Raw genomic sequence first — 26,557 nt, 5'->3', positions numbered from 1 at the left:
AGTACAGAACTTCGGAGACAGACACAGGTTGGAGCTATGAATTTGAAATTTTCAGGGTGCTGCTGTCCACAGTCCAGGGACTGGCTGGTTTCAGAGGTGTTCAGGCTCCCTGGTGTGTGTGCCTGGGAAGACACTCATCTTTTCTTGTAGACATGGGATATTGGGGCAGGTCAGGCTCTGTTTCCTGAGCAACTGGTGTTCCAAGCTAGCTTCCACCTGAATCACCCTAGAAGTATATTTTTCTGATGATAAATGTTGAAACCTTTCCAGAAATTAAAATGCTGGATAGAAACAAAATTGATGCAGCAGACAGGATTGTTGGTTCCATGTATTCAGTGATTCGGAGCTCTTTTTCCTTTTGAGAAAAGCAAAGCTCAGTATTTCCAGATTAGATTTCAAGGAGTCTTCAGCTATTTATGGCTTCCCTTCAAATGGGCCTTTGGATGGAGCTGGAAGGATGTGTTTTGGCCTAGAGACCTTTGGAAGACATCATGTGTAGCTTAAAGGAGTTGTCCCGTCTCTCATCATCTTCTTCCACCCTTATAAACTTTTTGTTTTGCATTAATCTAAGGAAAGTTGATGTGTCAACATTTAGCTTTTTTTTTTTTTATTGGAGTAAATGTATCACAGTGAAATTATAGTTATGGTCTCCTGAAGCCCATGGAAAGCCAACACTTAGTGGGCAAAGGTGTGAAATGAAAGTCTATAAATGCAATGACAAAGTGACGAGATGAGTGCATTCTTTTTCAAAATGAACATAACTGTGCTCACAAAAATTTGTTCTAGCCGGGGTTTGGGCCCGTGTTTTTTATTATTAGTTTTTAAACAGCAGACTCCACATCATAAACCACTTTAAAATGGATACTAGAGGCCTTCTCTATGCTGTCTCTGGCGCCTGCTTAAACAGATGTTTACAGTACTTGGTAACCTATGGGACTGTCATGTTGAGTATCTTGTTAGCTCAGGACATAATGTTTATAGCATAATATAATAAATGGAGCCACAGTTGCAGCGTGCTTCTTCCAAGTGCATGAAGCAAATCTTGCAGCAGGGAAACAAATCTTGCAGTTGGTCCAACTTGGCTAGCCTCCTTTGGCTATCTCCTGGTAATCATTGTTAATGTAAAGATATATGTGAGTGACGCAGTGAGAAAGTGGGACAGTAAACTGTTTAGCTTAGTGAAAAAAGCATGGATTATGTTTTTTAAATCTGCTAACCTGAATATTACACTTCTCAGGTCATACCACTGGTAAATTGCACAACTATGGGAATTTGGTTTGCTTTTAAAGAACAATTTTTTAAAAGTATGCCAGTAATGAAAATAACATATTTCTTAATGTGTTTACATGTGTCCATACAAGCCAATACCTTTTCTTCTTTAAAAAGAACCCTATTATTTCTGTGGTAATTATTTAAATATTATGAGCATTCAAATCACCTAATCACCTTTTCAATATTCAATTGATAAGAATCGAAGTTTGGTAAGACTGGAGTCATCCCTCAGCCAATTGTGTAAACAAGACAGTACAGAATGTCTTTCTGGCAAGTAATTTTTTTCAACCTGAAACAGATAATATAAATAATATGTCCCATAAAAGAATTACTTAAGATGATAATTACTTTAGAGGTAATTATCTGGTGCATGAACCTCTATCTATGAAAATGGTCTAGTCTATCTCTTCTTGGAAATAATCAGTTGGAAATCTCCCTTTTTCATTGGTCAGTCCATTCTAGGAAAGATTCATTTCTAGAAAGTTCTGTCTTATACTGAATCAACATTTTCTTCCATCCACTTGCCTATCCTTCAGGAGCTGACCACAGTGAATCTAGTCTCTTTTCCCTGTGTTTACCATACTTGAAAACAAACATTATGCTCCTTGCTGAATCCCCTTTTGCCTACTCTTGCAGCAGTTTTTCATCCACTATAGGGTTCTACCCTCCTCTGCCTTGAACCAGATGCCCTTGATTGTACATTCTCGTTGTATTAGTCTGTTCTCATGCTGCTAATAAAGACATACGTAAGACTGTGTAATTTATAAAGAAAAAGAGGTTTAATGGACTCACAGTTTCACATGGCTGGGGAGGCCTCACAATCATGGCAGAAGGTGAAGGAGGAGCAAAGGCATGTCTTACACGACAGCAGGCAAGAAAGCATGTGCAGGGGAACTGCCCTTTATAGAACCATCAGATCTCATTAGACTTATTCACTATCATGAGAACAACATGGGAAAAACCCACTTCCATGATTTAATTAACTCCTACTGGATCCCTTCCACCACATGTGGGAATTATGGGAACTATAATTGAAGATGACATTAGGGTGGAGACAAAGCCAAACCATATCATTCCACTCCTAGCCCCTCCTAAATCTCATGTTCTCACATTTCAAAACCAATCATGCCTTCCCAACAGTCCCCCAAAGTCTTAACTCATTTCAGCATTAACTCAAAAATCCACAGTCCAAAGTCTTACCTGAACCAAGGCAAGTCCCTTCCACCTATGAGCCTGTAAAATCAAAAGCAAGTTAGTTACTTTCTAGATACAATGGAGGTACAGGCATTGTGTAAATATGCCCATTCCAAATGGGAGAAATTGGCCAAAACAGAGGGGCTATAGGTGCAAGTCCAAAGTCTAATAGGGCAGTCATTAAACCTTAAAGTTCCGAAATGAACTCATGTCTCACATCTAGGTTACACCGATGCAAAATGTGGGCTCCCATGACCTTGCACAGCTCTGCCCCTGTGGCTTTGCAGGGTACAGCCCCTCTCCTGGCTGTTTTCATGGCTGGCATCGACTGTGGCTTTTCCAGGCACATAGTGCTAACTGTTAGTGGATCTACCATTGTGGGGGCTGGGGAATGGTGGCCCTCTTCTCATAGCTCTACTAGGCAGTAACCCAGTGGGGACTCTGTGTAGAGGATCCAACCCCACATTTCTTTTCCGCATTGCCCTAGCAAGGGTTCTTTATGACGGCTCTGCCCCTGCAGCACAACTCTGCCTGGACATCCAGGCATTTCCATACATCCTCTGAAATCTAGGTGGAAGTTCCCAAACCTCAGTTCTTGCCTTCTGTGCACCTGCAGGACCAACACCACATGGAAGCTGCCAAGACTTGGGGCCTTCACCCTTTGCAGCCATGGCCTGAGCTGCACCTTGGCCCCTTTCAGACATGGCTGGAGGGGCTGGGACACAGGGCACCAAGTCCCTAGGCTGCACCTAGCAGGCCAAGAAAATCATTTTTCTCTCCTAGGCCTCTGGGCCTGTGATGGGAGGGGCTGCCATAAAGACCTCTGACATGTTCTGGACACATTTTCCCTATTGTCTTGGTGACCAACATTTGGCTTCTCGTTACTTATGCAAATTTCTGCAGCAGTCTTGAATTTCTCCCCAGAAAATGGGTTTTTCTTTTCTATGGTGTCATCAGCTTGCAAATTTTCCAAACTTTTATGCTCTTTTCACCTCTTGAATGCTTTGCTGCTTAGAAATTTCTTCCGCCAGATACCCTAAATAATCTCTCTCAAGTTTAAAGTTCCATAGATCTCTAGGGCAAGGGAAAAATGCCACCAGTCTCTTTGCTAAAGCATTAACAAGAGTCATCTTTGCTCCAGTTCTCAATAAGTTCCTCATCTTCTTCTGAGACCACATCAGCCTCAACTTTATTGTCCATATCACTATAAGCATTTTGGTCAAAGCCATTCAACAAGTCTCTAGGAAGTTCCAAACTTTCCCACATCTTCCTGTTTTCTGAGCCCTCCAAGTCTCTAGGAAGTTCCAAACTTTCCCACATCTTCCTGTTTTCTGAGCCCTCCAAGTCTCTAGAAAGTTCCAAACTTTCCTACATTTTCCTGTCTTCTTTTGAGCCCTCCAAACTGTTCAAACCTCTGCCTGTTACCCAGTTCTAAAGTTGCTTCCACATTTTTGGGTATCTTTACAGCAGCACCAACTCTACCATTACCAATTTACTATATTAGCCCATTCTCATGCTGCTAATAAAGACATACCCAAGACTGAGTAATTTATAAAGAAAATTAGGTTTAATGGACGCACAGTGCCACATGGCTGGGAGGCCTCTCAATCATGGCAGAAGGTGAAGGAGGAATAAGGCACTCTTACATGGTGGCAGACAGTAAAGCATGTGCGGGGGAACTACCCTTTATAAAACCATCAGATCTCATGAGACTTAATCACTATCGCAAGAACAGTATGGGAAAAACTCGCCCTCTTGATTCAATTACCTCCCACTGGGTTCCTCCCATGACACGCGGGGATTATGGGAGCTACAATTCAAGATGAGATTGGGGTGGGGACACAGCCAAACCGTATCACTGACCGTCCCTCCTAATGTGTGTTTTCTAAACAAAAGATTTATGATTTGTAGTTCTGAACATTCTATATCTACTAAGACAGATTAATATTAATGAAATTCTTTAGCCATTTCATTATGTTCTTGATTAATTTCATACCTATAAACAAGATAATTTGTTCTTTTCAGATTATTAATCATCCATAGTCAAAGCATTTTTATAATAGCTTCAAAACATTTTTTCATGCCTCAGTGTACTATAAATTTATGGAAAGTATAATACTGTGCAGGTAAATAAAATTCTATAAACAGTGCAAATAGTGCCTTAATTTCTCCCTATCAAGGAATATCAACCTCGAAATACCAGAAGTAGAATGTTCCAAAGATAAACAAGTTGAGGCTACATGTTATAGACAGGTAGGGACTATGATGTATTTTTTTCTTAGGCCTCATTGTGTCTGCTTCCATGAACATGAGTCAGTACTAGCAATCAGGCATTTATTGAAGACTTGTTCTGCCGAAGTCCCAGAGAGTATGCCATCTGGCCTTAAATGAAGTGAAAGTACATCAAATAAAGATACTTCCTTGGGCAACTGGGATTTAAGATGTACATGCAGGACATGACTAAGTCAACCATCTACTTTTTCTCAGGAGGTAAATGGCTTGCCAATGCCACAGGAAAGTCTAAAGTGTTCACACTCCATAAGCAGGTCCCATGTCCTGTTGTAGGTATGGACATGAGCTGGACAAAGGTCCTGTTACTCTTAGCTTACCAAGTCTTAGCTGCCTTGGAAGAAGGTAGCAAATCTGGCTTATCCAGAGGAGAGGCCTGAACTGTGCATTGGGCACCTACCTGGTGTGATTGATTTCTCTTTTATGTATCTGTCTTGGGCTTCCAGCTAAATTGTGAATTCCCCTTGCCACCAAGCTAAGAATCTGCCACAGCGTTGTCTTCCTGCACACACACAGACACACAGACACACAACCATTTATGTTGGACAATGAAGACAATGTCAGTTTTTCAGCAAGTCTGAATGTGAAACAAATGACTATGTTTCTTGGTGCAGTGGGGTGGGAGGATGAGAGAGAAAAAACCAACCTGTGATATAAACTGACATCTGAGCCTACCAAAAGCCCTTTGAGAGACCTTTGATCAAGACAAGGGAATAATCATAGTTTTGTGCACTTAGATAAAATTGTCCATGCTAGTCCCGTGTGTGTGTGTGTGTGTGTGTACGTGTTTGTTTCTTCACTTTATCCCCAGCATTATGGTCTTAATTCATATACATTTGCTTTTTTGCTTTATTCTATTGTGATATGGAGGGAAGAAATAATCAATGATTCGGTTCCTTTTTTTACATTTCAAAAATTTATTTCACTACTCCCCACCTCCCAGTCCTCACCCCCCAAAATTACAACAGACCCATTGGCAAGTACTTGGACATGCAATTTTCAAACCAAAGGTTTACTTTGCTATAAGAAACATCTAAGTTAGGATGATATAATATGAAATAATAGTAAATTAGATGTCAAGAAACCTGGGTCCTCTCCAAGCTCTGCCTTTAATGGGCTTTGCATTTTTTGCCAACTGTTTAACCTTCCTGGGCTTCATATTTCTTGTATGTTAAAAACAAGCAAAAAGGAGAAGTAAACAAAATGACCCCTTAGAATTCTCTTCAGGGCTATTGTTTGAATCCATTTAATTATTGAACTCCTCTCTTCTTTTAAATGTAAGCATCAAAAAATGTTTGCCTATTCTATCATTAATTTTTAATCAATTAAATAAAATAGATAAAAATTTTATCAAAACCATGCTTCTTGCTTTCATTCTAAAACAATGCAACTCATCACTATCTGATTCAGAAAGTCTTTCTGAAATAGTGTTTTTCTCTTTTGTTGTTGTTTTTTCTTTGTGCTAAAGAAAATTCATTGATGAGTACCAGGTTCTTAAAAGAAGGATGGGAAAGTCATTGTTGTTTAGTCTCAATTTCTTTCTTCAGTGCTTCTTCCTACCTTTTAATATAGGCAAATAAAGCCTTAGGCCAGGCACTAATTTTACTTAGTAATGATTTATAAGAAGATAGTGATTTTGTCAGAAATTGCTGGGCTCTTTGCTTTTAATCAGCATCTAAACTTACCTTCAAATACTCCATTCCAAAATCAGCAGATAACTTCTTCTACAGAGTCTTTCAAACTTCCAGATGTGTTTACTGTTTTGATTAGGGCTTTCATCTTTTGTTGTTGATAAGACTTCAGCCAGTTTTCTTTAGACTAATATTATTGTATTCCCAATGAATTATACTTCTTAGGTTGTGAATTTATTTAAAGATAAATCTATCTCCAGCTGGCTGGCTTCTAAGCAAAAAGGGTATCCTAGGGTAGAAGTGCACTTCACAGGGATTCAGTACAGGTGTAAAGAATTCCCTGATAGAGAATTGGAACACATCAAGAGTTTGCAAACTGAAAAGGTACTTTTATGTACTTATCCATGGTGGACAACCTGTGTCATAGGGAAGAAGTGCATTTCACAGGGATTCAGCACAGTTGTAGAGAATTCCCTGATAGGGAACTGGAACACATCAAGATTTTGCAAACTGAACAGGTACTTTTATGTACTTATCCATGGTTGAAAACCTACTGTGCTAGACATTTGATGTAGTAACTCCTTGATTTTTTCCTCGGTTGTTTATAAAATTAAACATTTGAAGTAGCCTATTGAAAAGTCTTAAAAGAGGCATCTCCTCTATTCCTTTAGAATACAGTATATTAAACAAGTGATAAAGTCCAAAGAAAAATCCTTATTCTTTTCTTGCTTTAAAAAATGCACTTTATTGTATTAAGCATTTTATCTATCTTTTAAAACTTTGAATTGCCATATCAATGAAAGTAGAGTGTTATCATTACAAAACAGAATCACAGATAGTTCTTTCCCTGTGCTTATTGAGAGAAAAGGTGCATAATTAATGCTTTAAATGCTCATCTTGAATTTGATGATGGCTGGTGAGAAACCTCAGTCAGACATTCAATTTTGATTGCCATTGGTCAGAAAGGCAGCCTTTGTTCTTCGTCAGTATGTGCACATGATCCTAATTCACCCTATCAGCTGCTTCTCTGCACACTTTCAAGCTACGTGATTGTTATACTAGAAAGCCTCTAAGTTGGCCAAACTAATGAAGACTAATCTGACAAAGCATATGTGAATGACAAATTGTGTAAAGACTCTGAAGATAGAGCCTCTTCAGTGGCTTCTTCCCTTGGGAGTAGAAGATACCAGAATCCCTGGGCAAGATGAAATAGATAAAGGAAAGGCATCATTTTTATACCCAGCAAATCAGAAAGACTAAAGAAAGAGAAGCAAGAATAAAGAAGAACTACTACTTTCACAGTTCATTCTTTCAGTGTAGCACCTTATTTCCCATAGAGACACTGGCGAAACCATGCTTTGCTTTGCCATAGAATAGGTGTTCAGTAAATATTTGTAGGTGGCCTTAATATGTAGTAAAACAGAGAGAAATATGGAAGCATTGACAAGAAGTTTGTGGATAATTTGAGGGCAAAAGGATGTGGATAGGATCAGGTTCATAATGCAAATTTGCTATTATTCTCCTCAGATTAATGATGTCACCCAAACTTCATTACCTGCTTTCCAAGGTGTATGCTGTTCACAGCCTTGGAAACATTTAAAAGTTTTTAGTACTTGGAGCAAGATGCATATATGTTTCACATTTTATCTAGGACTTAGTAGGACTTGGGAGACATATCTACTTTGCCAGATCTTAGTATGCTTATTATGGAGCATGACATTTTAATTCTCTTTGCTTTTGTCCTACAAAGTTTAGTGTTTTAACTTATTTTTCTCAGTGCATATAGGGAGAGAATTATTTACATAATCTGAAAAGTACTTTGAAAACTACTTGGGAAAAGATGTTGAATAAATAAGTTTTTTTTTTAATTAGCCTACAGGATGTAAGTCTGGCCAGGCTAGTGGTATTTTTGGTATCATTGTGAAAAATCAAAAACAGAACATGTATTTATCAATCCATTAGTGTGTGTGTTCCCAGGAATGTGCTAGACACTAGGGAATACAAAAGTAGTATAAAACATGACTCTTGACTTTAGTACCAAGCATTCAAGCTAGAAGGCAACACTATTAATGTACATTCATGGTGTGATTATGGAACAGTTGATGACTGTACAACTTAATGAAAAGTTCATTACAGACTATAAATGCTACATTTATTTAGAGAGAAGGACAATCTGTTTGGGCTGAGGGATTGGAAGAGTGGCCTCCATGGGCAACATGGCTCCTGAGCCAGGACTTAAGATATGGTTTTTTTTTGTTTTGTTTTTTGTTTTTTTTTTTTTGATAAGAAGAAGGGTTGGAGAGGTTTCATGCAAGGGGTTAGGAACTGAGGACCAGGAGGCGTATCTTGAGCTCACTGGGGTTACTGGTAACAGGGAGCAGGCAGAGAGTACCAGGCTGTGGATTTGTTATCCATTGGAAGCTCTTCCCATTGCTTATTATGGTCGCTGCATATAGGCTCATCCCTTGGGTAGGGCTATTGGAGTGGCCACCCTGAGCCTATTGCTGATTGGATAGTGGTGGCTGCTGTGTGGTATTTCAGCACATTTATCTTTTCTGAACATTATGTAAATTCAATCTTAAAACTTCTTTCTTAAACAATGTTCCAAGAGGCCTATTAAAGATGCCAACAATATGACTTCCCTTCAAGAATATGATCTTGAATGGGCTTTACAATGGCAGAGCTGACCTGAGATTACCTCCTGTACTCCTGCTCTCAAGCCATATGCTGATGCTGACAGTCCTGGCCCAACAGAGCCATAAGGCCTCACAGAACTTGAGATCATCTACCAGCGGCTCTCAACCAAGCCCCTGCCTTTCTGCTAGGTAGTGCATAGGGACATTGGGAAATACAGTTATTATAAGAACTGGAAAGAGTTGTAGGCTTCTGGTGCCTGGAGTCAGAAATGCTAAATTTCTGTGATGCCAGGGGCAGTCCTATATAAGAAATTATTATGCCTCCTCAAATGCCAGTAGATCCCCATTGAAATATTTGAGTCTCATATCCTCACTTTATTTATAGGTGAGGAAATGGGAGGCCCTGAGAAGTGACAAAACTTTCTTCTAGGATTAAACTTCACAGTCTCAGTGACAGATTTATAACTCAATTCTTTTAGTTTTCTTTCAAGAGCTCTTGTTGCAGCACCACAGTCCCTCCTATTAACATGGGCTATAACTATGGAATAGCATGTTGTTTATCTCTGCCATTTTTATGGAAGGATGGTAGTTAGCTGTGTTAACTATCTGAATGGGTGGAATGTGATTGAGATAACTGGTACTTGACCAGCAGTTCTTTCCCCTGGGAACACACACAGATTCACCTGTAAATTAGGGTTGGCAGATGCCTGTTGAGATGTCAACCATAGCCAAAGCTTACAGATAGGTTGACTTTTTGGAAAGGGCATGGAGTAGGCTTTGGATTCACGCAAATCTGCTTGTCTGACGGGATTTGAACACAACCCTTCTTATCTTTACTATCTTTGTGACTCTCAGCCAATTAAACTCTCTGAGCTTTATTTGCAAAAAAACAGGTGATGATTCTTATTTCACAAGGAATGAGTCAAAACAATGCCTGGCACATATTGGGCACTGCAGATATACAGAATTCCCTACAGTATCTTTTCGAGAGTAAAGACTTGAAATCTTCACTTATGAAAGACCCTCTTGATAACAGTTGCTATTTTTTTCCTCCTCCTTTCCCCAAACAACCGAACTAGGGCTTTAATGAGTCCCTGAAGTGTTTATTTTGTTTGAATTATTGAGATTTCCCGCCTTCAGAAGAGTCCTGCTGGCCAGAGATGAATTTCTTTTGACTTCTCTGACAAGGTGCCTGTATTATTGTCATATAGTAAAAATGGAAGATATATCTAGATGGTTATTAGCAGGTTATGAAACTTAGATTTTAAAGTCAATAATAAAAGCCATTCCTGCGTAGAGATGTTTGTCAGAGAGATTTCTACCTTGCTAGTGATGAGAGAGCCTCCTTAGGTGAGGTGAATACTTTTGGCAAGTTAAGGGATAACACAATATAATTTATTTAAGTAAGTTTTTTATCTGAGACTAATTTCAGGTTTGCAGAAAATTTGCAAAAATTGTAGAGGTCCTGTATATTCCTCACCTAGTTTCCCATGTTAACATCCATAATCATGATATATTTGTCAAAACTAAGAAACCAACGTTAGTACAGTACTATTAACTAAAATCCAGACTTCATCCTAATTCCCCCAGAGCTTCCACTCACATCTTTTTTTCTGTTCCAGGATTCAATCCAGAAGAGTGCACTGCTTTTGATTTTATGATTTTTAAATACTGTGCATATGCTTTTTTAATTTGGGCCCTCTCATGTGTTAAACTAACTGGCCTTTGTAACCAGAAAGCAAGTTGTATAACAGAAAATATAATGATGTTGAATCCAACGTCATGCTGGACACAAAGTATGTTCTTCAAACTAATTAAATTTATCACAGCAACAAGAACAAAATTTTACTCAGTGTACATATATGTAGCTGAGTCCTCATTGGTAAGCTAGGAGGTACTCATAAGAGTAGGATAACTTGGAAGAAATTTGATTTTGAATGAGTGCCCTGAACATTGGTGTAAAGCAGGACCCCCTAAATCACACATGAACTGAGTCTGTACAATGTGCCTAGCACTGAGTGTGCATATCACACTTACTCCTGATAACTGTAAGGCACATAGCCTTGAGTAACTTAGCTGTGGAAATGAGATCAAGGGAAGTTAAGTTACTTGCCCAGGGATTCACAGCTAGTAACAGAGCTGAGATTAAAACATATGTTTTTCTGGCTTCAGAGCCTACGCTCCTAATGCTGTATTCAATTACTCCCACACTTCTCCACTTGCTTAACCCCTATTCTTGGTGTCCTTTTTCTAGGTATACAGAATTTGAAAACTCTATATTGTCAAACTGCAGCAGAGCTGGATGCATGGTATATACTTATTTCTGAGCTGGATTAAGTTTCAGTCTTGAATTTGTGGATTATTTTCAAAACCTACATAACATCTGTAAAACATGTTATTTTTTAATATGTAGATATCCACATAAATTGACCACAAAGCTCTTCAGAAAGTCCCATAATCTAATAATAAATAAATTTTTGATACATGGCTAATAACAGGCACAGAAGCATCTCCAAAGGGCAGGACATCGATATTGTGTAATAATTTAAAGTATTTTATTATTGTATAATGTGCCTGAGTTTTGGATAGTTGACCCCTATTTCTCAGTCTTTACATAGTTACTGCTTTTTTAAGTGTTACATGAGGGATGTGGAATATTCAGTGAAACATTTGACTGATCTTTATATTTTGAGTGGCCCAACTGAAAATTACCCTTGGTTGCCTTGGAACTCTGGGCATGATGTTCAAAAGTAGAAATTCTTGCAAATTATTTGAGCTTTGGCTCTGGGAAGATAAACAACATGAATAACTAGGTTAACCAGGGCTGAAATTTCTCTAACCTATAATTCTAAATTCAGAAAAGAATGGGCTTTAGGGTTTTTTGTTTATTTTTGCTTTGATTACAAGTTGTTGGAAGCCTAGAGTTAGTATCTAATAACACAATCTATGTAAAACACAAATTATTGGCTCAGAATGATATCTAATTTCTAAGAAGATATGAGGAGGCAATCACGTAAAAACGTGCTTTTCTTCATAGAAGGAATAAGCTGGGATTGGCCAAAAGGTAATCCCTTTAGAGTATAATGTTTAGAGCATTGCATATTTTTAAAGGAGACGTATTACCTTTTAGAACATATGTAGGAAACCATTTTCTTTGCTTGTATGGCTACATAAAGTTGTCATGGTTTTAAACCGTGACCTTAGATACCTTATAGAAGTAATTACAGGCACAATCTGTGAATGAAGATTTGCAAACTATGCTTCACCAAGCCTCAGGGACTATTGACTGTCCAGAGGACAGAGCCATGTTGGATGTCTTATGGGCCTTTAGTCCTGCAAAGCAGTGTGCTTTCATATTTTATACACAGCAGTTCTGAGAAAATTTCAGTTGAAAAAACAGCCTCTCTTCTTATCATTTTTATTTTTATTTATTTATTTATCTGAAACGGAGTCTTGCTCTGTCACCAGGCTGGAGTACAGTGGTGCGAACTTGGCTCACTGCAACCTCTGCCTCCCGGCTTCAAGCGATTCTCTTGCCTCTGCCTCCTGAGTAGGTGGGACTACAGGTGCAGGCCACCATGCCCAGCTAATTTTTGTATTTTTGGTAGAGACAGAGTTTCACCACGTTGGCCAGGATGGTTTCGATCTCTTGACCTCGTGATCCACCCGCCTTAGCCTCCCAAAGTGCTGGGATTACAGGCGTGAGCCACGGCACCTGGCACACCTGGCCTATTTTTATCTTTTAAAGGGTCTGGCTCTGTCGCCCAGGCCTGAGTGCAGTGGTGCAGTCTTGGCTCATTGCAACTTCCACCTCCTGGGCTCAAGTGATCTTCCGACCTCAGCCTCCCAATTAGCTGGGCCTACAGGTGCATGCCACCGTGCCCAGCTAATTTTTGTATATATATAGTTTTAATAGAGACAGGGTTTAGCCAGGTTGCCCAGGCTGATCTTGAACTCCTGAGCTCAGGTGATCAGCCCACCACAGCCTCTCCAAGTGCTGGGATTACAGGTGTGAGGCACCTTGCCGAGCCATCCTCTCTTCTAAAAAAAAAAAAAATGTTTAAGCCTGGTATATATTTTCTTATATTGCATAAGCTACTTTTCTGACTGCCTCTCTTTAGAAATTCCTCTGATTTCTAGAGAAAAAAAAATCGCATTAGCTTTTTGGTTTCTAAATTCAGGCTTACTTTAGTAACTGCTAGATTATAAACTCTTAGAGGGCAAAGGGCTATGTGTTCTCTACTTATGGACACTCAATTAGTTTGCTTAAGCAATTACTTCTGTGTAAGCAACATTAATGAAGTGCTTACTATGATCAAGGGCTATACCAAGTCCTTTTTTATATCATCTAATCCCACACAAAACCCATGATCGACCTAATTGTACACTTGGTGAAACTATGATGTAGGGAGGTTAAATAATTTGTTCAAGGACCCACAGCTGGTAAGTCGCACAGTGTATTCAAACCCAGATCTTCCTAATTGCAAATGTGTCCAACTCCCATGCTTCTAACCACTGCCTATGTGGTGGTTCTTTGATATTCCTCCCTCCAAGAAGTGGAATTTAATTCCCCCCGTCCATTGAATGTGGGCCGAACTCAGGTGACTCATTTCTATTAAATGGAGTAAAGTGGAAGTGAAGATGTGTGGCTTTAGCGACTAGGTCATTCAAAGGTCATTCAAAGTGGCTTCTGTCTTGGTTGTTCTGTCTCATACCTATTGGGCATTTAATCTGGGGAAAACCAGCTGCCATGTTTTGAGCTGCTCTATGGAGAGGCTAACATGAAAAGGTACTGTGGATCCTACAGGCAGTTTCAAATGAGGACCTGAGGCCCTCAGACCAATAGCCAGTATGACATTGAAGCCTCTTGACCACAGCCTCCATGAGAGTAATGGAAACTTGACCCCCTAGTGAACCACAGCCTCCATGAGAGTAAACTTCAAGATGGAGCCTTGACACCCAGTGGAGCCTCGAGATGACTGCAGTCTTCCACCAGCAGCTTGATTCATGAAAAACCATCAGCCAGAGCCACCCAGCTAAGCTGCTTCTAGGCCCCTACTCCTAGAAAATAAATATTTGTTGTTTTGACTGCCAAGTGTTTGATTAATTTGTTACGCAGCAATAGATAAATAATGCAGCCTAACACTGTCCTGGTCATTTTTTAAAAAGAAATTGTTTCAATTTTACTAAATCACAAATTTTAAAACATTGATACAGCAAGGAGAAACTTTCCAGAAAAAAATGCTGCCAAATTTAAGTAGTAAAATATTAATGTCCAAAAAACATAATAGTTAAAATGACATCTCTAGGATTGAGGATTCTGTAAGTCAAAGGTCAGCTGCTTAAAAAACCCATAATTTTGAAAGGAAGCATATTAATAATAACTGCATTATTGAACATAGATAGCATTTTGAACTTTTAAGAAATCCTCATGGGAAAACTCAGGAAATATTCTGTTTGGTAAGTTGTCACTCATAATCTTAAATTGTTAGGCGCATGTTTGCACTTTCCATGATTTGAAGAGGAATATTAAAGCAAAGTTGAATTTTAACCTCTTCCCTAGTGATTTTATTCAGCTTTTCAAAGGGGTCCTAAAAGCTCAGAGGTCAAGTCATTTCTTGGTTTGCTCTACCTGACAAATTGCATTAACTCTGCTTTACAGCCACTTGCAGTTTAATAAATGACTTGGACTTTGATTAATATCTTTAGTGCTTAAGCCTAAGAATTTGTATAAGACTTTGGGATATAGTACTGTAAATTTATCTAAAGATGGACACTGGAAGGTAGAAGGAGATATATTAGTGTTGGTTTGGGTACATGTCTAGGTACTGAATTTGGATCATCATAAGTCCTTACAGAAGATACTTGTTGACTTGTCTTTTAAAAAATATGTGAAAGTGATTTTTTAATATATTTACAAAGTGATTTAAGTGATTTAAGGAATTCATTCATGAAGTGGATATGACTAGTTCTTGTTTAGTATTCAGAAGGACTGTAAAATAGGAATGCTGATTTTCCTTGCCCAGATTGTAGAACACAGATCAAACCCTCGTAGTCCTTCCCTTAAATGTTTTTTCTCCATACAGCTTATGCCCTGAGTTCTCAAAACATTTGTTATATTGAACTGGACTGGATAGTATATGCCTGGCCCTGATTCACGGGATTATGCTGCAAGGGAATATAAAGATGAATATTGATAGCCTGAGTGTGAAAATTCATCATTACTCTCATCCTCATTCATTAATTCATTTGTTCATTAACTCATAAACACACTAATTGATTCAACAGATATTTATTGAACATTTACACTTTGCCCAGCAGAGCACTGGACTAGGTGCTAGCATAGTATAATAAGCAACCCAGAAATAGCCTCTGCCTTGCTGGATTTCACAGTCTACGATGGAGAAAGGCATTAACCAAGTATAATTTAAAATTGTTTTAAGTAATGTGAAATAAACATATATGAGAACCTGACTCAGGTTGGGATTTGATGGTTAGGGAAAGCTTTCAAAAAAGGGATATTTGAGATCTAGGTAAGAGGGAAAAGAAAGAGCATAATGGGTAGAGAAAAAATAGGATCCAGGAAGATACTTTGTACTTCTGAGAACTAAAAACAGTCAAGTCAGTGTAGTCAGAGTTCAAAGAGGGAGAAAGAACATGACCCAAGAAGAAGCCAGAAAAGTAAGCAGGGACTACATCTTACACGATGATGTAGGCTGTATTTTAGTTTTTACTTAAGAGCAACAGAAAACCATTGAAGGGTTTGAAGCAGGGGAGTGACATAATCAGGTCTGCATTTTAAGGAGGTCACCTGCTCTATTATGAAGCATGAATGGAGGAGGATGGAAAGAGATATTCAGGGAGCTGGATTATGAGTCTGTTGTAGGCCAGAGGTATTGGTAGCTTGGACCAGGGTGATGATGCTGAAGATTGAGAGGAGTTAATAGATTTATAATATATTTGTGAAGTAAAGTTTACTGCACTTAGTGCTGACTTAGATGGTACTGGTGAGGGATGTCATGGTAAACTCCAAGGTACTGGGCTTCTTCAACTGAATGGAAAACACTAGAGGGAGACCAGGTAAAGGTTGAAGGAAAGTGAGGAACAGTAGTTCAGTTTGGGGATATTTTGATTTGGAGGCCTTTTCAAGACATCCTCAAGGAGACACAGTGCAGTCTTGAGTCCTGGATCAGAGGAGATACCTGAATATATAAATTTGTAAGACAATGGTTTATGCACACTATTGAAGCCACAGAGGTAAGTGAGATCATGTACAGAGTGAAAATGAAGTGAGAGAAGAAAGCATACGTCTGAGCCATGAGAACTCCAACATTTAAAGGCCAAGTGGGAAAGCTGACATGAGTGGGAATTGTGACTGGGGTAGATGCTAGAGTGGCATCTCAGAGGCCAAAGAAAGAGAATCATTTAAGGTGCTGATGAGGGGTAAAGTAAGAAGGTCCTGTAAATGTCCTCTTGGATTAATAAAACTGATGTTTTGAAGGACTTTAGGGAGAATGAGTTTGTTGTAATCCTGGGGGCAGAAGCCAGAATGAAGTGTCATGGGAAATGGGTGGAAGTCTTGAAAGACAGACAATGAATATAGATAACTCAAGATATGTGGTCAAGGGAAACAAAAAGGATAAAGCTTTAACTAGAGGAGGAAATAGAGTTAAAGGAGGAGTTTTTTGTTTGTTTGTTTGTTTGTTTTTTGAGACGGAGTCTTGCCATGTCGCCCAGGCTGGAGTGCAGTGGCACGATCTTGGCTCACTGCAAGCTCTGCCTCCTGGGTTCACGCCATTCTCCTGCCTCAGCCTCCCAAGTAGCAGGTGCCCGCCACCACGCCCAGCTAATTTTTTATATTTTTAGTAGAGATGGGGTTTCACCGTGTTAGCCAGGATGGTCTTGATCTCCTGACCTCATGATTCGCCCACTTCGGCCTCCCAAAGTGCTGGGATTACAGGCATGAGCCACCGCGCCCGGCCAGGAGGAGTATTTTTTAAAAATGGGAGGCTGGCATACTAAGAAAGAAAGGGGATCATTTCAGATATTTGAGGAGGACAGAGTAAGTTGGAATATGAAAGGGAGTAAATGAGTAAAATTTAGTAGGATTGCTAGTCACTGCTTGAAGGCTCAGCTGAGGCTGATGATCATGAATTCATGGTGATACTATTGTTAGAATTATTATAAAATATATGAGCCTTTTTGGAGGTGCTCAGCAGTTTACCAGACACAGAAAAACAGGGTCATCTAGGCTTAAGATTTTGTCAGAGAGATATGATGAAAATATTGCAAAGGAGTTTAGGATATTGGCATGGGCAAGGGAACTTCTGGAGTGATAACCCAGGAATCTAAGCCTGCTAGGGAGGGACATATAGACAGAGAAGGAGAGTATAGAGATCTTTCTGAAGATTAGAGGAAATTTGTAATCAAAGTGGTTGATTAAACAAGACAGAAGTATAGCAGTCAGTGATCAGCCCAGGATGCTGCACCCCAGATTAAATCTGTATCTCTGGGTGTAGGGCCCATCCCAGTTTCTCAGGAGATTCCAGTGCTTTCCTTAAGGGAGAATATTGATATAACTGTTATTAAGACTATTGTGAAAAAAGATACTAGCAATATGAAATCAAGACAAAAACACAAACACTGAAAGAAGTTAGACAAAAACAAAAAACACTGAAATTACACATTTTCTTTTTCACAAATCAAAGTCAAATTCATGGGCTTTCTTCCCTGACTCATTCTCCCTGACATTAGAAGTCCAAAGGGAGTAAGTAAAGTCTTTATGGGGAAGATGGTATAATTAAGCACCGATTACCTAGGGACCAGATGCTTTGGGATTTGACTGATGAAAACAGATTAGAAGCATGGTGAATTTGTTCACTACAGTCTTTTTGGAGGGGCAACACTCTTGGTTCACTTGGCATGAGGTAGTGTCAGTCTGGCTACAAAGATTTGAATATGGGGCTTGAGTTTCTAAAAGGGGACTGATTGGCCTTCTCTTAGCCAGGATACTCGGACTTGGTGGCTATATCATGGCTCACACTGTCTTGGAATGGTCTTGAGCCTAGCTGAAATTTGTTGAAATTACATATGAAGATTCATTAATGTATTACTTGGAACTCAGTGAGAAGGATCATCACTGCCAGATTTCCTAGTTAGGAAAACTTATCTTCATTCCTCCCAGTTAAATAGAAGACCATTGTATAGTTCATTTTGGGCTAAGTGGAGTGTTTATGAAATGTGTAGGGCTTATATTGCTAAAGAAAGCCCAGTAAAGCTTGACATCCCCTCTGTTGCCCTTGTCTGTCATTCCATAAATTTAATGTCAAGAGCATTTTTAGAGAAGATGATCACAGGATGATTCAGGTAGACATGGAGCAGGTTGTGAAAACACTGGCATGTTTCACCAATGTATTAGTCAGGGTTTCCAGAGAAAGAGAACCAGTAGGGTTTGTGTGTGTGTGTGTGTGTGTGTGTGTAGATTTATTTTAAGACATTGGCTCACACAATTATGGAGACTGGCAAGTTCAAAATGTGCAAAGTGGGCTAGTAAGTTGGAGACCCAGAGAAGAGCTCATGTTGCAGGTCAAGTCCAAGTCCGCTGCAGAATTTCCCTTTGCTTGGGAGGTCAGTCTTTGGCTCTATTAAGACATTCAACTGATTGGAGGGCAGTTTACTTTACTCAGAGTACGTCATTTAAAATTTTAATATCATCTAACAACACTCTCATAGAAACATTTAGGATAACGTTTGACAACATATCTGGGCACCATGGCCCAGCCAAGGTGATATAGACATAGATGATAGATATAGATATAGATATAGATATAGATATAGATATAGATATAGATATAGATATAGGATATATAATGGTTGTATAAATAACCGTTACACCTGGGAAGATACAGCACTATCTTCTCTGGATTAAACAACAACAAAAATAGTCCAATTCATGATTTGTTGAGGGTCTGTGTAGAATATAGAAATTATACTACAAGTTTGGTTTTCTTTAGGATGGTGAGCATTTTATAAAATATGTATCTACAAAGAGAAGCATTCTCTTGTAACACTCAGAATAGTCCTGTACACATAGAAGGCACACAGAATGTCAAGTGCCAGTGACATGAGACTTCACAGTGATGTGTTTGAAGCCAAAGCTTTGTGTAGCAAGAAGCCATGAGCAGTTAATAAATTTCTATTTGATGGCAGCTATAAATATTAACCAGAAGACTCATAACTGTGTTTTCAACTCACATACCTGGGTTGGGGCAGAAGCAATAGTCTCAGTAGCCTTTATCTGTTTTTAATTCCATCTCACCATTGTTAAATTTACCTGAAATAATTGCCATTTTGACAATGCCCTCAAAAATAATCTTATTGCTTCTGGACTGATTTTCAGATTCCTGAGCCTAGTATTCAGAATCCTATATATTCCCTTAACCTATCTTTCCATGTGTATTTTCTGTTGAGCTTCAAACTGAACTACCTCTTTGCTCTCAACATATTCTATTCATTAACTTTTGTTCATGTTATTCCCTCTAAAATGACTTTTCTCTAATTTTTTTCATTCTCTCATTCTTCTTGTCTTTCGAGGTGGAACTCAAATGCCACAATGTCAAATGCCACAGTATCTGCTCTGATCCTTCCCCTTTCCAGCTACAAATTTCTATTTCCTCTACCACTTCTTTGGCACATTTATTAAGACTCACGATTTCTCTCATCTAAGTCTCTTGTGCAATGTCTTACTGTATGTGGCCTGAATTCAGGATCTATGTCTGCAGCCTCCCCTTTAGCCTCACTCCAGTACCTTGCAGGTGGGCAGTCCTCTGTAAACACTTATTGAAAAGGTCAAAACACATTTTTCAAATCAGAAAGAACCTAACATACAAAGCCTCACTGTCATTTTTAAATTTCATCAAAGAGCTATACATTGAATTTTTTGTGTGTTCTCTATAGTACCTAGCCATGTGCTGGACAGTGGACCCACAGTGGACATTCAGTAATTAGTAATTGATGGATTTATTCTGTATTTAACAAAATTTTCTGGATGCTTTTAGACTGAAGGAGATTGGTTTGATGACACAAGTTTCAAAGGACAATGTTATTGCCAACGCACATTATGAGGGAACTATGGTATATTTTAATGTCCAACAAATAGAAAAATGAATCAATCACGAGTCAGATTTATTGATGGAATTGTGCCACCATCAAGTTCTAAAGTATTAGTAGTGATGTTATCAGACAATATCCCACTCTGAGATCATCTGTAGCCAGCCTTATACTCTAAAAGAATAGTCTATGTTCTTCTGCTAGGAAAAAGGCTCAGTGGTCTAGGAATTATTGTTTTTACTTTTTTAAAGTTTATAAACTTGGCATGACTGTGCTTTTCTATGGCTTCCAATCTCTGGTGATAAATTTTCTCAAAATATTCCTGATTTATCCTGATGTAAATCACAACTCATAAATATCAAGAGAGACTGCCTACAGTACCATCTTATGATTTAAAAACACATTTGAATCAATATTTACTTATATATAATGCATTCTGCTGAATAAGGAAGTTCTGACTTGTTAAGCTCAGTATGCTTCGATAAGAAAGCCAAATTTTTTGTTGGGTTTTTAAAATGTATTTTAAGGTCCTTATTTCTTGGTGATAGTTCTTTACATATTGAAGTGCCAGGGAATAACTGCCCAGTAGCTGGACAAGAGAGACTCATAATATGGCAGTTGAAGCCAAAGCATTAAGCAAAAACAGCTATTAATATTAACAGGCTCACTGTAGAGAGAAGCCATAGTTGTCAGGGGAGGTAGAACTGCCCAGGAAACCCATCTTTGTCCTTTTGTCCACACAGGTTGGGGCAAAAACAGCAGTTATTTGAACTCAGCAAACCCATGTTCCCTATTGAAGGCCTGCATAAGTCAGGGACCAGGGATGTGATGAAGACTAGACATGGACTTTAGGAGCACACAGTGTAGAGATAAAACTGCACTAATAATGTAGGCTAATGGGAGGCAGGAACAATGGAAGCAGCAAAGACTCGCTACACCGGGAGGAGTTATGGGAGACTTCCCAGAAAATATGGCATCTGAGCTGATTCTTAAAAGTTCTGTAAGAGGCCAACAGGCAGAGAAAAAATGAAAAAATGCTATTAAACGGGAGAGCCCATAACCATGGAGATATACCAGAGGATGATGTGTTAGGGAAATGGTAAGTACTTTAAAGTGGCTAGATTAGAGAATGTTTGAGGGCAGGTGAAGGGAAAAGTAGGCAGGGTTCTTATATTTATATCAGTGATCTTGGACTTTGTCTGGGGACCAGCAGGTAGCTGCTACCAGAATTTCTTATGTCAGTAAGTAACATGATCAGATTTGTTATTTTAGCAAGACAACTTACACTATAAAGTATAGAGAGGTGTTTGGAGTGCACTGATTCAACAGTAGTGTGGAGGTGTGTTTTTAAATAATAAACCAAATGAGTAATAACATGTCTTACTCTTACATAATTAGTAAAATCTTGCCAACATCTTTGTTGGATGAAAGGAAGCCTAGTGTTTATCACCAAATTTTTTGAGATGTTAATATAACACAACACTGTATTCCATTTTTGAAAACAGCCATCCCTATAGTGTGTGAAGAGAATACTTAAAGTGCAGACAGACAAGTGAACACAGCACTTCTTTGTCACATGCAGTCAAGAAACCAGACAAGATATTTAAGCTATGATCATTAGTATTGGCAAGGGTTCAGCTCCAGGGAAAATAAATACACTGAGTTAGTGGTGGTGATGAGATTGACACGAATAGAGTTGTATTTTCCTTTTTGTGCTGTTGCAAGGAAAATGAAGCTTTAAACATAATGAAATGGGTTCTTGTGAACAGCAAATCTGCTATTTCTTCACTTTTTATGGCTTTGTCAACAGTGATCTAAGTTTTGCTTTACTTATTTATTTTAAATTTTATTTTATTTTAATAGTTTTTGGGGAAGAGGTGGTTTTTGGTTACATGAATAAGTTCTTCAGTGGTGATTTCTAAGATTGTGGTGCACCCATTACCCAAGCAGTGCACACTGTACCCAGTGTGTAGTCTTTTATCCTTCACCCCTCCCACCGTTCTCCCTGAGTCGCCAAAGCCTATTATTCTTATGCCTTTGCATCCTCAGAGCTTAGTTCCCACTTACAAGTGAGAACATACAATATTTGGTTTTCCATTCCTGAGTTACTTCCAACTCCATCCAGGTTGCTGCAAATGCCATTATTTTGTTCCTTTTTATGGCTGAGTAGTATTCCATGGTATATATATGCCACATTTTCTTTATCTACTCATTGGTTGATAGGCATTTAGGCTTGTTCCATATTTTTGCAATTGCAAATTGTGCTGCTGTACAAATGCATGTGCAAGTTGTGCAACTGCCTCCCTCCCTCCCTCCCTCTCTCTCTTTCTTTCCTTCCTTCCTTCCTTCCTTCTTTCCTTCTTTTCTCCTTTCCTTCTTTTCTCCCTCCCTCCCTCCCTCCCTCCCTCCCTTCCTTCTTTCTTTCTTTTCTTTTTCTCTTGCCCTGCCACCAGGCTGGAGTGTGGTGGCATGATCTCAGCTCACTGCAACGTCCAACCTCTGCCTCCCAGGTTTAAGCAATTCTCCTGTCTCAGCCTCTGGGATTACAGGTGCCCACCACCATGCCTAGCTACTTTTTCTATCTTTAGTAGAGATGGGATTTCACCACGTTGGCCCGGCTGGTCTCAAACTCCTGACCTCCAGTGATCCACCCATCTCAGTCTCCCAAAGTGTTGGGAGTACAGGCATGAGTCACCATGCCCTGCCCAAGTGTCTTTTTCATATAATGACTTCTTTTCCTTTGAGTAGATACCCAGTAGTGGGATTGCTGGATCGAATGGTATTTCTACTTTTAGTTCTTTAAGGAATCTCCATACTGTTTTCCATAGCGGCTGTACTAGTTTACATTCCCACCAGTAGTGAAAAAGGGTTCCCTTTTCACTACCTTTATGCCAATATCCATTATTTTTTGATTTTTTAATAATGGCCATTCTTGCAGGTGTTAAGGTGATATCACATTGTGGTTTTAATTTGCATTTTCCTGATAATAAGTGATGTCAAGCGTTTTTTTCCATGTTTGTTGGCTATTTGTATACCTTCTTTTGAGAATTGTCTATTAATGTCCTTTGCCCACTTTTTGATGGGATTATTTGTTTTTTTCTTGCTAATTTGTTTGAGCTCCTTGTAGATTCTGGATATCTTGCTGATTCTGGATATTAGTCCTTTGTCAGATGCATAGTTTGCAAAGATTTTCTCCCAATCGGTGGGTTATCTGTTTACTTTTATTATTAGTAGTAGTAGTATTATTATTATTGCTGTGCAGAAGCTTTTTAATTAATTAGGTCCAATTTGTTTATTTTTATTTTTGTTGCATTTGCTTTGGGGTTCTTGCTCATGAGTTCTTTGCCTAAGCCGATGTTGAGAAGAGTTTTTTTGATGTTATCTTCTAGAATTTTAATGATTTCAGGTTCTAGATTTACATCTTTGGTCCATCCTGAATTGATTTTTATATAAGGTGAGGGATGAGGATCCAGTTTCATTCTTCTACATGGGGCTTGCCAATTATCCCAGCACCATTTGTTGGCTAGGGTGTCCTTTCCCCACTTCATGTTTTTGTTTGCTTTGTCGAAGATCAGTTGGCTGTAAGTATTTGCCTTTATTTCTGGGTTCTCTATTCTGTTCCATTGGCCAATGTGACTATTTTTATACCAGTACCATGCTGTTTTGGTGAATATGGCCTTATAGTATAGTTTGAAATCAGGTAGTGTGATGCCTCCAGATTTGTTCTTTTTGCTTCATCTTGTTTTGGCTATGTGGGCTCTTTTTTGGTTCCATATAAATTTTATGATTTTTCTTCTAGTTCTGTGAAGAATGATGATGGTATTTTGATGGGAATTGCATTAAATTTGTAGATTGCTTTTGGCAGTATGTTCATTTTCACAATATTGATTCTACCCATCCACAAGTGTGGGATGTGTTTCCATTTGTTTGTGTCATCTATTATTTCTTTCAGCAATATTTTGTAGTTTTCCTTGTAGAGATCTTTCAACTCCTTCATTAAGTATGTTCCTAAGTATTTTATTTTTATTTTTGCAGCTGTCGTAAAAGGAATTGAGTTCTTGATTTGACTCTCAGCTTTGTCATTGTTGGTGTATAGCAATGCTACTGATTTGTGTACATTGATTTTTGATCCTGAAACTTTACTGAATTCATTTATCAGATCTAGGAGCTTTTTGGAGGAGTCTTTAGGATTTTCTAGGTATACAATCATGTCATTGGTGAACAGTGACAGTTTGACTTCCTCTTTTCTGATTTGGATGCCTTTATTTCTTTCTCTTGTCTGATCACTCTGGCTAGGACTTCTAGAACTACGTTGAATAGAAGTGGTGAAAGTGGGCATCCTTGTCTTGTTCCAGTTCTCAGGAGGAATGCTTTCAACTTTTCCCTATTCAGTATAATGTTGGCTGTGGGTTTGTCCTAGATGGTTTTTATTACTTTGAGATATGTCCCTTCTATGCCAATTTTGCTGAGGGTTTTTATCATAAAAGTATGCTCGATTTTGTCAAATGCTTTTTCTGTGTCTAGCGAGATGATCATATGATTTTTGTTTTTAATTCTGTTTATGTGGTGTATCACATTTATTGACTCGGGTATGGTAAACCTACATCCCTGGTATGAAACCACTACATTCCTAGTATGAAACCCACTTGGTCATGATGTATTATCTTTTTTGAAATGCTGCTGGATTCAGTTAGCTACTACTTTGTTGAGGATTTTTGCATGTATGTTCATTAGGGATATTTGTACTTTTAGTTTTTTGTTATGTCCTTTCCTGGTTTAGGTATTAGGGTGATACTGGCTTCACAGAATGATTTACTGAGCATTTCCTCTTTTTCTATCTTTTTGAATAGTTTCAATATCCAATTCTTCTTTAAATGTCAGATAGAATTCAGCTGTGAATCCATCTGCTCCTGGACTTTTCTTGTTGGCACTTTTTTTTATTACTGTTTCAGTCTCACTACTTGTTATTTGTCTGTTCAGAGTTCCTGTTTCTTCCTGATTTAATGTAGGAGGGCTGTATATTTGCAGGAATTTGTCCATCTCCTCTAGATTTTCTAGTTTGTGTGCATATAGGTGTTTATAATAGCCTTGAATCATCTTTTGTATTTCTGTGGTATCAGTTGCAATATCTCTTGTTTCATTTCTTATTGAGCTTATTCAGATCTTCTCTCTTCTTGGTTAATTTCACTAATGGTTTTTCAATCAATTTTGTTTATATTTTCAAAGAACCAGCTTTTTATTTCACTTATCTTTTGCATTTTTGTTGTTGTTCTTGTTTTAGTTTCATTTAGTTCTTATCTTATTTGGTTATATCTTTTCTTCTGCTGGGTTTGGGTTTGTTTTTTTCTTGTTTCCCTAGTTCCCTGAGGTGTGACCTTAGATTGTCTATCTGTGCTCTTTCAGACTTTTTGATTTAGGCATTTAAAACTATGAAATTTCCTCTTAGCATCACTTTTGTTGTATCCCATAGGTTTTGATAAGTTTTGTCACCATTATCATTTTGAAAGAATTTTTAATTTTCATCTTGATTCATTGTTGACCCAAAGATCATTCAAGAGCAGATTATTTAATTTCCATGTATTTGTATAGTTTTGAAAGTTTCTTTTGGAATTAATTTTCATTTTTATTCCACAGTTGTCTGAGAGAATACTTAATATGATTTTGATTTTCTTAAATTTATTGAGACTCATTTAGTGGCCTATCATATGGTCTGTCTTGGAGAATGTTCCATGTGCTGATGAAAAGAATGTATATTCTACATTTTTAGGTAGACTGTTCTGTAAGTACCTGTTAAGTCAATTTGTTCCAGGGCATAGTTTAAGTCCATTGTTTCTTTGTTGACTTTCTGTCTTGATGACATGTCTAGTGCCATCAATGGAGTACTGAAATCCCACACTATTATTATGTTACTGTCTATCTTGTTTCTTAGATCTAGTAGTAATTGTTTTATTAATTTGCGAACTCCAGTGTTAGATGCATATATATTTATGATTGTGATATTTTCCTGTTGGACTAATCCTTTTATCATTATATAATATCCCTCTTTGTCTTTTTTTTTTTTTTCCACTGTTGTTGCTTTAAAGTCTGTTTTGTCTGATATAAGAATAGCTACTCCTAGACTGGGTGCAGTGGCTCACATCTGTAATCCCAGCACTTTGGGAGGCCAAGATGTGCGGATCACAAGGTCAGGAGTTCTACTAAAAATACAAAAAAATTAGCCAGATGTGGTGGTGTGTGCCTGTAGTCCCAGCTATTCAAGAGGCTGTGGCAGGAGAGTTGATTGAACCCAGGAGGTGGAGGTCATAGTGAGCCAAGATCACACCACTGACTCCAGCTTGGACAACAGAGCGAGACTCTGTTAAAAAAAAAAGCTACTCCTGCTCACTTTTAGTTTCCATTTGTGTGGAATATCTTTTTCCACCTCTT

At 38.4% G+C, this 26,557-nt stretch overlaps 1 protein-coding gene across 4 annotated transcripts in view; it reads left to right on the top strand.

Annotated features, from left to right (window-relative positions):
* Positions 1-26,557, top strand: part of GHR (growth hormone receptor) — a 313,780-nt gene that overhangs the window by 23,589 nt on the left and 263,634 nt on the right. The window lies entirely within an intron of this gene.

Source organism: Symphalangus syndactylus, chromosome 16 (assembly GCF_028878055.3).
Source record: "Symphalangus syndactylus isolate Jambi chromosome 16, NHGRI_mSymSyn1-v2.1_pri, whole genome shotgun sequence".
Lineage (NCBI taxonomy): Eukaryota > Metazoa > Chordata > Mammalia > Primates > Hylobatidae > Symphalangus > Symphalangus syndactylus.
The sequence above is the reverse complement of the archived record's forward strand: the minus strand, read 5'-3'. Positions and strand labels throughout refer to the sequence as shown.